Raw genomic sequence first — 13,573 nt, 5'->3', positions numbered from 1 at the left:
ATGTCTACTACAGCTTCAGAAAATACTTCTCTCTCTCACCAGCAGTAGGTTTGGTCTCTAACCTGCCCAGGATATGGAACTGAGGATGCAGCTGATTTTGCCCATGGCTTTTTTTTTCTTCATTGATATGGTACCTGTCCCCGGGGCAGCCGTTGAAAGCAGTGATGACCTTTCCCAACAATTGGCCTCTGTCTCTACATTGGCTTTCTGCACTCGACTGGGAGCCTTGAAGATCACCTTGAGGGCAGCTTTCAACCTACTCCTGGGAGATGGTAACAGAACAGCAAGTGACACAGAAGTAGACAGACATTTGTGGACACTCTGAGTAAGAGATAGAGGTCCTCTTAGCTTGTGAAAGTGAAATGTCACAGCTCACTTCTGAGCATGCTCCAGCAGAAGGCAAAAAAAACAAACAAACAAAAAAAAACGCTTTGGGGTAAACATACGGATCACACACACAGAAGCACTGAAAATCCGGTATGAAAGTTACATATGCCAAAGTACCACAACAATTCCTGCTCTGATCGTTATGAAATTACCTTGGGGTGTGGGCTTATGGCCCACTCTCCAAGCTGTGCAATTCCTTTCATAAACTCCCTGGGCAGTATTATCTCCCCCTTGGTCTGCCTAACCTCTGCATACCACGGTCAACATTTCTGTCTCTTCCAAATACGATACTAACTGCTAGGGAGACTTTGTAAGAAGTGATTCCTTTGGGGGAGGTAGAAAGAATAACTCACAAGGTTTGATTATAACCTTTAAAAATCAATTTTTAAAAATTGGTATATTTATGTGCCTTTTCAAGTCAGGCATCTTAAATAGTGCCTAACTGTATTTTGGCAGACACAGGGATGACTCTTGCAATGGGAAGGCTTCCATAGCCATATTTATGGCAAATATGTCAGAATGAAATCCACCCCACTGTCTATGAAGAGATCAACAATTACAAGTTATCGTTTCCTTCTCATTATATCGCTTTACTTCTTTTCAGAGACTGACATAGAAATTGCTACAGGATGGAGAATAATCAATCCTCTGAAGGAAATGGAACACCAGCTCCTATAGCTGAGTAGCAGGGTGGCACATGCAATGTTTCATCTCGTCTCATCTTTGGGTGATGCAACACGACTCAATACTACCAAGGAGGTGGCATTTCACAGGGGTGACTGTTAGCATGGCAAGGAAGGGGTGCCATAAGCTGGATTTGCTACTGATGACACTAGCAATTCAGTGACATATTTAAAAAAAAAAATGAGTACCATTTCCAAAAGGGATTAAGTACCTTTGAAGAAATAATATTGCCTTTTGTTTGACTTTCATGGTCCAGTTCATCCCCAACACATAGGCGCAGTAAAGAACCTGTATCCATAATGTAAACAATATACTTCCTTTAATATCAGTCCCAGGTGAACTGAAACCAGCCAGGAAGAACACGACAATCTCGCTGATTTTAATAGTTAACCATTCTCCAAGAAAACAGACTTGTGATTGTAGTTATCCCAGCAAGTTGGCCATTTACAAATGGACTGTGTCCAAAAATTTCCTTTGTATATTTTGAATATAGAATTTCAAGTTTAGGCGCCCATATATGCGGTATAAAAATGATAGGTTCCTAGACCAGTTTATAGACTTCTATTTCATCATATTTTGCCAATAATGTTGGGAGAGGCAAAGAATTACACGCAAATTCAAAGAGTGCTAGTCTGCCTGGGGAAGACAATCTGTAGCACAAGAGCCAAAAACAACATCTGCATGATTTCTACCACTTCCAGGAAGGGAAAGTAAGAGGGAGGGAGGGAGAGAGGGAGGGAGGCTCATATCAGCCATGATCCAACCAGGAAACAGACAAAGCTGAGTAGTTACTAGGGGTTGGTGAAGCATTAGCAGCAGCAGAAAGTTACTACCTGGAGTGGAGGGTCCAAAGCAGGAAGTACTATTAGAATCTGGAAGCCAGACCGCACTGGGGAAGCCAGAAGCCCAGTAGACATGCCCAGGGGGGGCTGGAGCCAGGGAGGAGCTGCCTTAAGTGTCCTCAGGAAAGAACCTATAGATTGGGGAAGAACAAGGAGAAATACTACGGCTTCTCTCTTCCTCCACCATGCAGTCGCCTTTGGTGCCTTCCCCTGACCAAACCCAGCCAGAAAGCAGCTGACACAGGAGCCTAGGAAACTCAGCCTTCAGGGGTCAGCCTCCTGCAACGCAGAGCAAAGCAGGGAAGGGCAAGGAATGGCTGTGAGGGCTCAGAGGCCAGGGCTGGCACACTGGTCAACTAACTAAAAAGAAAGAGGGTAAATCAAATCTCAGTCCTAGCAGATTCAACAGGCAGAGGTTGCTTATTAGCTCTGAGAACAAGGACCATGCACAAGCTACATGAAAAGTCAGATTATGAAACAACAAAGATAATGCTACCAGACATTAATATGAAAGATGCCGTAAGATAAACTATGACACCTGCCAAATGTATTATCATGAGATGGGGAAAGACCATGTGGGCCTGGAATTGACTTGGTTCTAGTTCAGACAGAAAGACAACTGAGATGAAATCAAGGCTTGTGGGGCAGAGCAGGTACCAGCAATGGAGACGAACGGGTGTTTTACTGGGTCAGACACTGTGTACTCACAGTCAAAAGATGAATGAAACCTGAGGTAAGGGTCAGACTCCTTGGTCAGGGAGGAGAACAGGCGAGTAACCCATGAACCTACCACGGATGGCCCTGGTGTAGGTGGAAAGCACACTGCAGGGTGTTTAATTATGGTGAAGGTGCAATCGCATTGTAAGTGACAATGAATGGATAGACACCAAAAAATTTGCAGAGGGGCAGGTTTTTGCAAAGGATCTGGTTTGAAAACAGAGAAGAGAGTAGAAACTAATAGCACGGTGATGGTCGAACAGCAATGGGAATGCACCTAATACCACTGAACTGTGTACTCAAAGATATGGTTAAGATGGTAAATGTCATGCTATGTGTATTTGATCACAAATAATATATTTTAAAAAATTTTTTTAAAGAAACTACAACCAATGGCGAAAGACCTGCACAATAAATCACCTGCCAGTCTTCCCCTGCAGCCTGTAAACTTCTAGGGGAGGTATTTGTACCTCATTTGTCTTAGTATTCCCAGGGCTTTGAACTGCCTCTGACACTTAGTAGGTGCTCATGGCGTAGTTGTTAAATGAGTGGATGGACGAAGGTGAAACCACGTTGACTCGGGTGGGAAGGAGCAGCCTGCGGAAGGCAGGAACGGTGCTCTGCAGTGACGTGGCAGCTTGGTGGTCTGCTGGGAAACCCCAGGGCCAGCCAGACCTGTGTGGGCAGCTGCAGTCAGAAAATGAGATGGTTCTTTTTGAGCAAATACGCAGAGTCATAAATAGCACAGGCTTATGCAAATGGCCACAGCTGCACAACCAACACATTCCTGCCCACCAAATTCTTCCCAGCTGTCCCTCAGCTCACAGTGGGCAGGGGCCGCCACACAGCGGGGACCCACTGAGTGGGAACAAGATCCTCACCATTGTAGTAAGGCTTTGTAAGGCTGTTCATAAGGGTGTTGCCCCAAATAGCCTGTGCTTCCGATATTACCTCCTCTGAAGTGTCCTAGCCAGAGAGCTGGTTTCAGAAAGACATGGAGACCTGACCACTGTGTGAAGTTGTTAGGTAGTTAATGCACTGCATCTTTAATGGAGCAGTTTTGGGTGTGGCCCTCTAGCTTTAAGTGTTCCGGGCCTTCTCCTTTAAAGGGGGGACTTTACCAGAAAAAAAAATAGCAATATCCAATTGTTTTCTGATTTGTATGCCCCGCTTAAATCCTCTTACAGGGACCAGGATAAGGGTGAGGGCTTTAAGAACACCAGTGAGAAGATGGTGTTACTATTAGAATTTCAAAAGAAAGAACCACACCCTATTCATATTTGTCACAAGTTCCCTTTCCCATAGGCAAGACTTTAGCCCCCCTCCCGTGCTTGGTCAGGGAGGAGAACAGGCGAGTAACCCATGAACCTACCACGGATGGCCCTGGTGTAGGCTGGAAAGCACACTGCAGGGTGTTTAATTACGGTGAAGGTGCAATCGCATTGGGCCTGCCTGCCTCAGAGACTCACGTACTTACTGAATGAAAGTCCCACGAGAGAAGTTTTAACAATTCTCTAAATTAACTTTTGAAAGAAATTAAAAACTACCAAATTCATTGTTATAATAACAATACTACCAACAACAACTAAAATGTGTTGGAGGCCAATTAAAGTCCAGGAACCATGCTAACTTAAAACACAGGTGACATGACCCGCATACTTGGACAATTCACAATCCACCCTCAGGAAGCTGCTGCTGAGTGTAACCAAAGCCTCAATCTTATTTTTATTTGTTTATTCTCCACCTTCTTCCATAAAAGATGTGAGGCGACCTACAAGCATACATATATAAAATAAGATTTTAAGAGTGTTTTAGTTTCCTGGGGTTGCCATAACAAAATTCCACAAGTTGGGTGGTTTAAACAACAGAAATGTATTGTCTCACAGTTCTGGAAGCCAGATGTCCTAGATTTGGTTTTGGCCAGGTTGGTTCCTTCTGAAGAAGCTAAAAAAGGATCTGTCCTAGGCTTCTTGCCTTATTTCTGGTTGTCCCTTGGCTTTGGACAGCATAACCCCAGTCTTCACATGACATCTTCCCTGTGTGCATGTCTCTGTCCAAATTCCCCTTTTAATAAGGGCACCAATCATACTGGATAAGGGGCCCAACCTACTCTAGAATGACCTCATCTTAACTTACATATACAATAACTAGAAAGCCCGGCGGTCATACGAAATGACCGCTGTTCTAGATATTATAAATTGTAATTAAAATGATTTGTGCAAAGGTGTCTGCTAATTCAAACTGAATTACCCAGGGCAGGCGGCGAGGACGCCCCTTTGCTTACTGCCCCATGGGGTTTCCCCTTTCTACTTGCTTAATTGCTTAAAGTAGAGTGCAATGAAGGAAACCACTGGTGGTACATTTCTTAAGAGCCACCACTAGCTCAATAAATAAAGGTGATTTAAATAATAAAATGTTAATTCACATGTCAAAGATCTCTTTGTACACAACATTTCTTGTGTAGATCTTTCCATCATTTTTAAGCTCGCCTTGCAGAGGACCATCAATTATTTTTAATTTTACATCTGTTCTTTCACGAACTCTTGAACAGGCAACATAAAGTTGACCGTGTCCAAATGCAGGCTCAGGTAAAAAAATGCCAACACGCTTAAGCGTTTGGCCCTGAGACTTATTGATGGTCATAGCAAAGGCAAGTTTTACAGGAAATTGTCTACGTCTCAATTGAAACGGCAACCCTGTTTGAGATGGAGCCAAATCAATTCTTGGAATGACATGTATTTCACCTTTAGAGGAGCCAAAGACTTAGCTATTATGACATTATTTTTCAATTGGAGAACCTCTAGTCTTGTACCATTGCAAAGACCCCTTCTGGTGTTAAGATTTCTTAACAGCATAATAATTGCTCCAATCTTTAACCTCAATTTGTGAAGTGGCATGCCAGAAGGCGGGACTATGTGAATGCCATGGCAACTTCACCCCATTGGCTAGTACAGTTACGCAAGCAACCAATAAGCTATCGGCGACAAACAGACACTTAAGCCGCATATAATAAAGATGCTATTTCCAAGTAAGTCCACATGCTGAGGTACTAGGGGTTACGACTTTTACATCTGAATTTTGAGGGAATACAAGTCAACCCATAACAATAACTAAAACTTAAAAGAAGCATTGGGGAATTTTCAACAGACAGAATACAACTTTTGTCTATTCATCTTCCTAAAAACCTCACTAAATTAACAAAGTAATGATAACAGTTATTTCACATACAGAAAGAGGCTCCAGGGAAGACAATAATAGATAGAAGATGGAGGATGGATAGCAGAGAGAGGAGGGATGACTGACTTGGCAGAAAAGAATGAAGTTACAACCCCAGGCCAACAAACTGTGAGGCATTTTATCATTCCACAGAACTCCGGAGACTGGGAGATGCCAGACGCCAGGAGAGGCAGGGGTCAGACAAGAATCTCGACACAGACATTGGTTTGGGAGTCTGTAGTCAGAGATGCTGGGCTTCTTCTTCACTCCATACATCCAGATGACCATGGTTCCCAAGAACTGGGAGATTTCTTTTTGGAGAGTCTGAGTGCAAAGGCCCAACCCAGAGGACGCCAGGCTTATAAGAGGGCAGGGGTATGGGTGGGCACAGCGCCAAAACCAGGGATGTTAAATGGAAGTCCACTTAGCTGTAGAACCCTCTGTCCCCATCTACTACCCAGATCTTTGACTACCTGCAACTGGAAATGGGAAGACAAAGACAGGAGGATGGAAGATTCTACACTGGAGACCCAAACGACCCCAAGGGAACATCTTGTGATAATGACATTTCATTAATCATCAGGTTCCCCAACAAAAGCCTGGCTCTCCACCTGGTTCTTTTTTTTTTTTTTTTTCAGAGACAGAAAGAGTCAGAGAGAGGGATAGATAGGGACAGACAGACAGGAACGCAGAGAGATGAGAAGCATCAATCATCAGTTTTTCGTTGTGACACCTTAGTTGTTCATTGATTGCTTTCTCATATGTGCCTTGACTGTGGGCCTTCAGCAGACCAAGTAACCCCTTGCTCAAGCCAGCGACCTTGGGTCCACACTGGTGAGCTTTGCTCAAACCAGATGAGCTCATGCTCAAACTGGTGACCTCGGGGTCTCGAACCTGGGTCCTTCCACATCCCAGTCTGACACTCTATCCACTGCGCCACCGCCTGGTCAGGCTCCACCTGGTTCTTATAGTAATTCCTACCAATCAACAACTCTTGCCCATGTTTACAGAATTTCAAATTTTCAAGTGAGCTTTTAGAGTCTCACTCTTAAGCAGAAAGGACCAGCAGACACTAGAAGAAAGCCTGTGGGAAGCTGAACGTGGAGCCAACAGTAAGACAGAAAAAAAAAGGAACCAAAGAACATTTTTTAAAAATCAGTAATTAATATCCTCAGAGATGTAAGAAAGAACAGAATATTGATAAAAAGAGAACAATTAGAGAACTAGAAAGGCCTCTTGACAATTAAAACTATGATAACAAATTAAAAATCATTCAGAACATTAAAAGATAAATAAAATTTTTCTGAAAGTAGAACAAAATGTCCAAAAGATTAAAAACAGAAAAGAAGAGATAAGAAAATAAGGAGATAAGAAAAGAAAAAGATCAATTTGAGAAGTCCAACATTTGAACAAGAGGAGTTGGTAAACAGAGATAAGAGAAATGGAGGAAAGAAAATTACCAAATAATAATAGTACTGTAGAAGCAGATGTTCTGGAGCTGAAGAAAACATGTCTTCAGATGGTATAATCCACTGAGAATCTAGTACAGGGGTCAGGAACCTATGGCTCGCGAGCCAGATGTGGCTCTTTTGATGGCTGCATCTGGCTTGCAGACAAATCTTTAATAAAAAAATAATAATGTTAAAAATATAAAACATTCTCATGTATTACAATCCATTCATTTCCTACCGCTCATGTTCATGGTTGCGGGTGGCTGGAGCCAATCACAGCTGTCCTCTGGGACAACACCAAATTTTTATTGGATAATGCGTAATGCACACGGGTCGTTGTATGGCTCTCATGGAATTACATTTTAAAATATGTGGTGTTCATGGCTCTCTCAGCCAAAAAGGTTCCCAGCCCCTGATCTAGTATGATGAATGAAGGATTACTCACAAGAGGACTTTAGTAAACTTTTAGAACAGCAGGACTAAAAAGATCTAAATGCTCCCAGAAAGAAAATACGGGTCTCATAGAAAGCATCAGGAAAGAGAATGACCTTGCAGGGAAGGTAGTGTAATAGTTAAGAGCCAACTACCTGGGCTTGTAACCCAACTTACTAATTGTGACTTTGGGAAGTGACTTGATCTTTCTTGCCTCAGTTTTCCATCCCTAAGATGGAAATGAAAAGAATTCCACCTTTATATATGGAATAGTAGACACGAAACACTTAAACTTGAGCCTGGCTCATTAAAAATGTTATGTAAGTGCTGATTTCTCCAGACTTCTCAACAGCAACATTGGAAGCTAGAAGACTATGGAGTGATACCTTCAAAGTTTTAGAGAGAATTTTTTAAAATCTATAATTCTTTACCAATTAAGCTACATGGCCAATGTGAGGACATTCTGACGTCCCAGGTATCCAGAATTTTATTTTCCTTACATTCCCTTCTGAGGAAGACATGATTTTCTTAAGCAAAACCAGGCAAGTTGAAGACAGAAAGCAGATAACAGAAGATTCAACACAAAATGAGAAAGGAATTCTCTAGACGATAGTAAAAAAGAAAAAGTCCCAACACGCCAACTATACTTCAAGAATTCAGTCCTAGAGATGGAGGATAGGGTGTCCTAGGAGACAGACCCTGAGGGGGAAAATGGAATTGATATAATTGAGTATATAAAAAATATCGGTAAGTGTACAGTAGTGATATGGAGCACTGTAGGGTGAAGACAGGTAAAGATAGAAAATCAGGCAGATTTTTAAAATAGGAGCTTTAACTCCAGGAAAAACAAATGGTATACAAGAAAGGGAACATAGTTGTAGTCATTGTTTGCTCAGAAGCAAATAATATTTGTAATAGGCACAATGAGACAAATGCTAACCATTGATTTTCTTGATTTAACTAAAACTTGTGACAGAACTGAGTTAGGGAGCTGGGGAGAAGGGGGAAATGCGAAGAATACGGTGGAGAGATCTGTCCTCATGTACCAAGATGTTAGTCAGTAGCTCATATCTAAAATTGAAAATTAAAGAGACAGAAAGACGAACATGCTATTTCTAAACATGGATATAAACACCAGAGCTACAGCCAAAAAAGTTTTATTTCTTTTTTAATTGCTGGCACATTTTTTTCTCTGAAGAAGAAGAAATCAACTTGCCTTTGTAGCCAGCTTCCTTTGTTTGGGGAGACATTATCAAAATGATCACCTTATTTATTATACAAGTGTAAGAGATCCATAACTTTCTCCCTTATGTTCTTCTGTATTGTTTGGGGTTCTACCATTCTGTATTATTATAAATCCACAACTGCAGGTCCTACTGTAGACCTACTGAAGCCAGGAGCTCTGGGACTAGTAATGTAGTATTGGGCTTATTATGTCTCACAGTGATGATAAACATAGGAAGATTGAGAAAGACTGCACTGTATCACTTCAAAAGTTCAGCAAAAAAAAAAAAAAAGAGAGAGAGATATTTAAATTTCGAGAGAAAGAATTGCAACAAGTCAATGATCTCACGCAAGTTCACAAGTATTTTTCACAGTAGAGCTACCCAGACAACATAATTAATGAATAAGTCAACAATTGTTTCTTTCTTCGTTTGAATCATTAGCATTTATTCTGGTCTTTAATGGTAAGAATTTTTCAAAACTGACATTCAGAAAAAGAAAAAAATAAACATCAACCTTGTATTTTAATTAATTCCTCTATATTTTTTTTGTGCCCCAGTTAGGTTTATGGTAAACATTTTTAAGTACGAAAGGGAAAAAAGATGGAAGTGGGGGAAAAGGGACACAGGTCTCAAGTGAGCAGGCTCAGAATCACACGAAGTTGGACTATTAAAGGAAATGGCAGGTGAAACAGGAACTACTTCTTTTTCCTTCTAAATGATGAGTGGATGGAGAATAAGAAAGGATGGTGACCATTTTGACTGGGAGATGAAGGTGACAATTTTATTACATTTTAGGCACTGCCAATTGCCTGATGATAACACCTACATCTTTCAGCATCAAGAAGCAGCTTTTTCCATGTTGCACAGATACCGTAATCTCATTTCCTTCTTTTTTATTAAATATATATTCTAGTTCCGCTTTCATTGTCAGGGGATGTATAAATGATAATGAAAGCTAGTAGCACCTGAAATGACACCTCATCAGATTGAAAACAGAAAGTTCTGAGTCACCATTGAGAGAAAAACCTTTTGGGGTTTTTTTCCTGCAAAAGTTTCACATCCTTAGGAAGATCCTGGATCACATCATTGCAACCACAGTATGTAAGAAGTTAACAAACCCAATTAATCAAATTTTATCAATCAAACAGTGTCATTCAGAGAAATGGTATATGAGTGATTTTATTTTTTTACTATTTTTAAATTTTTTGATTGATTTTTAGAGAGAGAGGAAGGGAGAGAAAGAGAGAGAAACATTGTTTTATAGTTTCACTGATTAATGCATTCATTTTTTGATTCTTGTATGTGCCTTGACTGGAGATCAAACGCACAACCTTGGCATATCTGGAGAATGCTCTAACCAACTGGGAGCTACCCGGCCAGGGTGGTGTGTGAGTGATTTTAAAAGACTAGTGCCTACAGAGAGGACCACGTGGCAGAGAACTGAGAAGTACAGGTAGCCTCCAGCTGACAGACAGAGAAAAGCCGGGGTGCTCAGACCTGCAGCCACAAAGGAAGTGGTGAGCTGGAAGCAGATATTTTCCCAGAGCCGCAAAGTAAGAACGCACTCCTGACAACACATTGATGACAGCATTGTGAGAATGAGCAGGGGACCCAGCTAAGCTGTGCCTGGACTCCTGACTCAAACCATGAGATAATAGTGTGTGTTGTTTTAAGTTGTTAAATTTGTGGTAATTTGTTACACAGCAATAGAAAATAAATACGCCTGCCTTTGACTGTGGATTGTGTTATGGGTTAAACTGTGTCCACCAAAAGATGTTGAAGGTCTAACCTCCAGTACCGTGAATGTGCCCTTATTCAGAAATAGAGTCTTTGCAGATGTTCAAGTTAAGATAAGGTCCTGAGGGTGGGCCCTAATCCAATCTCACTGGTGTCCTTATATAAAAGGAAAATTTGGACAGACAGACAGACATCTATGGAGGAAGGACAATGTAAACAGTATAGCAAGAAGGAGGCCATGGACAAGCCAATGAATGCCCAAGGCTAACAGAAGTTAGCAAGGAAGCATGGAAGAGAATCAGAAGGAAATCTGACACTTTGATTTAAGACTTCTAGCCCGCAGAAGTATAAGACAAGAAAAAAATATTAAGCCACTTGTTTGTGGCACTTTGTTATGGTGGCTCAAGTCAACTAATACAGTTCCCAAAGGCAGGAAGCTGGAATAGGTTGCTTTCCAGTTATGGATGAGAAAAGCCTGGGAGGGGAGAAGTCATCTCTTCATCATCCATGCTTTCATTCAATAGACAAGGAGCCTCTACTTTGCCACATGGCATGCTAGGCATTCCCTGTGTTCCAAGTGGGCATTATGTGCTCTGCAGTGACATTATAGAGATCAAAGCACAGCTCCTGCCATCAAGGAACTCGCCATCTAATGCAGAGAGGGTACAGTGAGCACAGTTCCGTTTGACATGTGCTGGAGCAGAATGCACATGGCTTCATGGTGCTTAATCCCACTTGGGAGGAGAAGGATAAGGAAGGCTCTCAAGAAGAGGAACATGGAAGAGGGAGAGGGATGAAGAGGGTGAGAAAGAGGAGGAGGAGGAGGAGGAGAAGGAGCATGGTCTAAATACAGGGAATTGTATGTAAAGAAGGATGATGGCAAAAGGGTGCAAAGATGTTCCACTAAAAAGTACCCAAAGTTCCCCCTGGCCGGAATGGAGAGTCCTTATGGGAACACGGCCACATGTGCTGAGAAATGCAGGTCTAAAGGGTCTGAACTGTGTCCTCAAAGCTTAAGAGACACTGAGGAACCTTCCAGAAGTCAGTTGACATAATCAGATTGAGGCAGATTGTGATAAAGCAAGGGTCGGGAATCTTTTTGGCTGAGAGAGCCATGAACGCCACATATTTTAAAATGTAATTCCGTGAGAGCCATACAATGACCCATGTACATTACGCATTATCCAATAAAAATTTGGTGTTGTCCCGGAGGACAGCTGTGATTGGCTCCAGTCACCCCCAACCATGAACATGAGCGGTAGGAAATGAATGGATTGTGATACATGAGAATGTTTTATATTTTTAAAGATTTGTCTGCGAGCCAGATGCAGCCATCCAAAGAGCCACATCTGGCTCGCAAGCCATAGATTCCCGACCCCTGTGATAGAAGATCCTGAATCATGGTCGTGGCGGAGAGAATAGAGAGGAGAAGTCACGTTTGGGAGATATTCAGGAGGTGCAGGTTGGAGAGATGAGGTCAGTTGCCACCCTCGTGGCTGTTTCCCCTCTTCTTCACTGAGAGAACCTCAGTGCTGTTCCCCCTCCTCAAAGGAGCCATGACTTCCAGAGAGACTGGACCCTTTCCGAGCACCGCAGTAGTAACTGGTTGTAGCTAGACCTGCACTGACTATACAGTAGCCACGTGTAGCTCATCCAAATTGAGACATACTGTGAATGTAAAACATATCCCAGATTTCAAAGATTTAGTATAAAAAAGAATGTAAAATACAACATCAATAATGCCTTGTGTTGATTGTATATTGAAATACTGTAATAATATATTTGGATATATTAGGTCAATAAAATACATTATTAAAACCAATGCCACCTGTTTCCTTTTTTTAATGGGACTCCCAGAACATTTTAAACTATATATGTGACTCATATTACATTTTCACTAGACAGTGCAGTTCTAAGCCAATCACAGTGGTCTTGTTTCATTACCAAGTAAAGGATTTAGGAAGGTGTGTACTTCTGATGCCTTTCTGATCACTGAACATGAGGGGTCGGTGGGAAGGCTTCTGGGAGGGTTTTCCTCTCTATTACGATGAAACATAAGACAGAGAAAGACATTTTCGTTCTCTGCTATGGATGTGGTCATCACAGTGCGCTGCCTGGAACAATGGCAGCCATTTTGGGGCCTTGAGGACAGCTGGTTTAAGAAAATAAACCAGAGTAGAAAGACAGAGGGAAACTGTGTCCTTGATGAAACAATTAAGCCTCTGTATCCATGTGATTCTTATGTTAAAATTATGTGTTTTATGTTAATAAATAAATATACTGCCAAAGCCCAACTTAAATGGGCATCTTGTTCTTGGCCGACAAAAGCATTCTACCTGGTCCATGTAGTGGCAACGGTGTCAGAACGCTGCCATCTCTGTGTGTGTTATCCCTCTGCTTCACTCATGTTCAAGTTTTCCTCTGGAAAATAAGGGAGACATTGGAGAAATAGTTGGATAATTCTTTTGTGATCCGTTCCAAAATGCCACCATCTTTTGTGTCTGTGAAAAAAATAAAATAAATCAATCCTCGGTGGCCAAAATGGCCTCGGTAGAATGACACTTTTCCTGATTAATACTCCTCCTTTTTTTTTTTTCAATATGTAAATAAGGAGCAGGCCTGGGTCAGGCAATAGAGGATTGATTCATTTCTGTAGTAATGCATGCGCAGTGACCGAGTTCTGTCAGTGGTGGGGAGGGAGTCACTTCTCTGGCCAGCTGCCAGTCGTCAGGCCATGCAGAACATGGCCGTCATTGTCTTGGAAAGCAGCTCACGTGGCTTCACGGAGGAGGCTTGATGCGATCATCACAGTCTGCTGCATTTTGGGAAACAGCATTACAAATCTAAATTACACAACTCTTTTCTCCGGTACTTGATTATA

This window comes from Saccopteryx leptura, chromosome 12, assembly GCF_036850995.1.
Source record: "Saccopteryx leptura isolate mSacLep1 chromosome 12, mSacLep1_pri_phased_curated, whole genome shotgun sequence".
Classification (NCBI taxonomy): domain Eukaryota; kingdom Metazoa; phylum Chordata; class Mammalia; order Chiroptera; family Emballonuridae; genus Saccopteryx; species Saccopteryx leptura.
The sequence above is the reverse complement of the archived record's forward strand: the minus strand, read 5'-3'. Positions refer to the sequence as shown.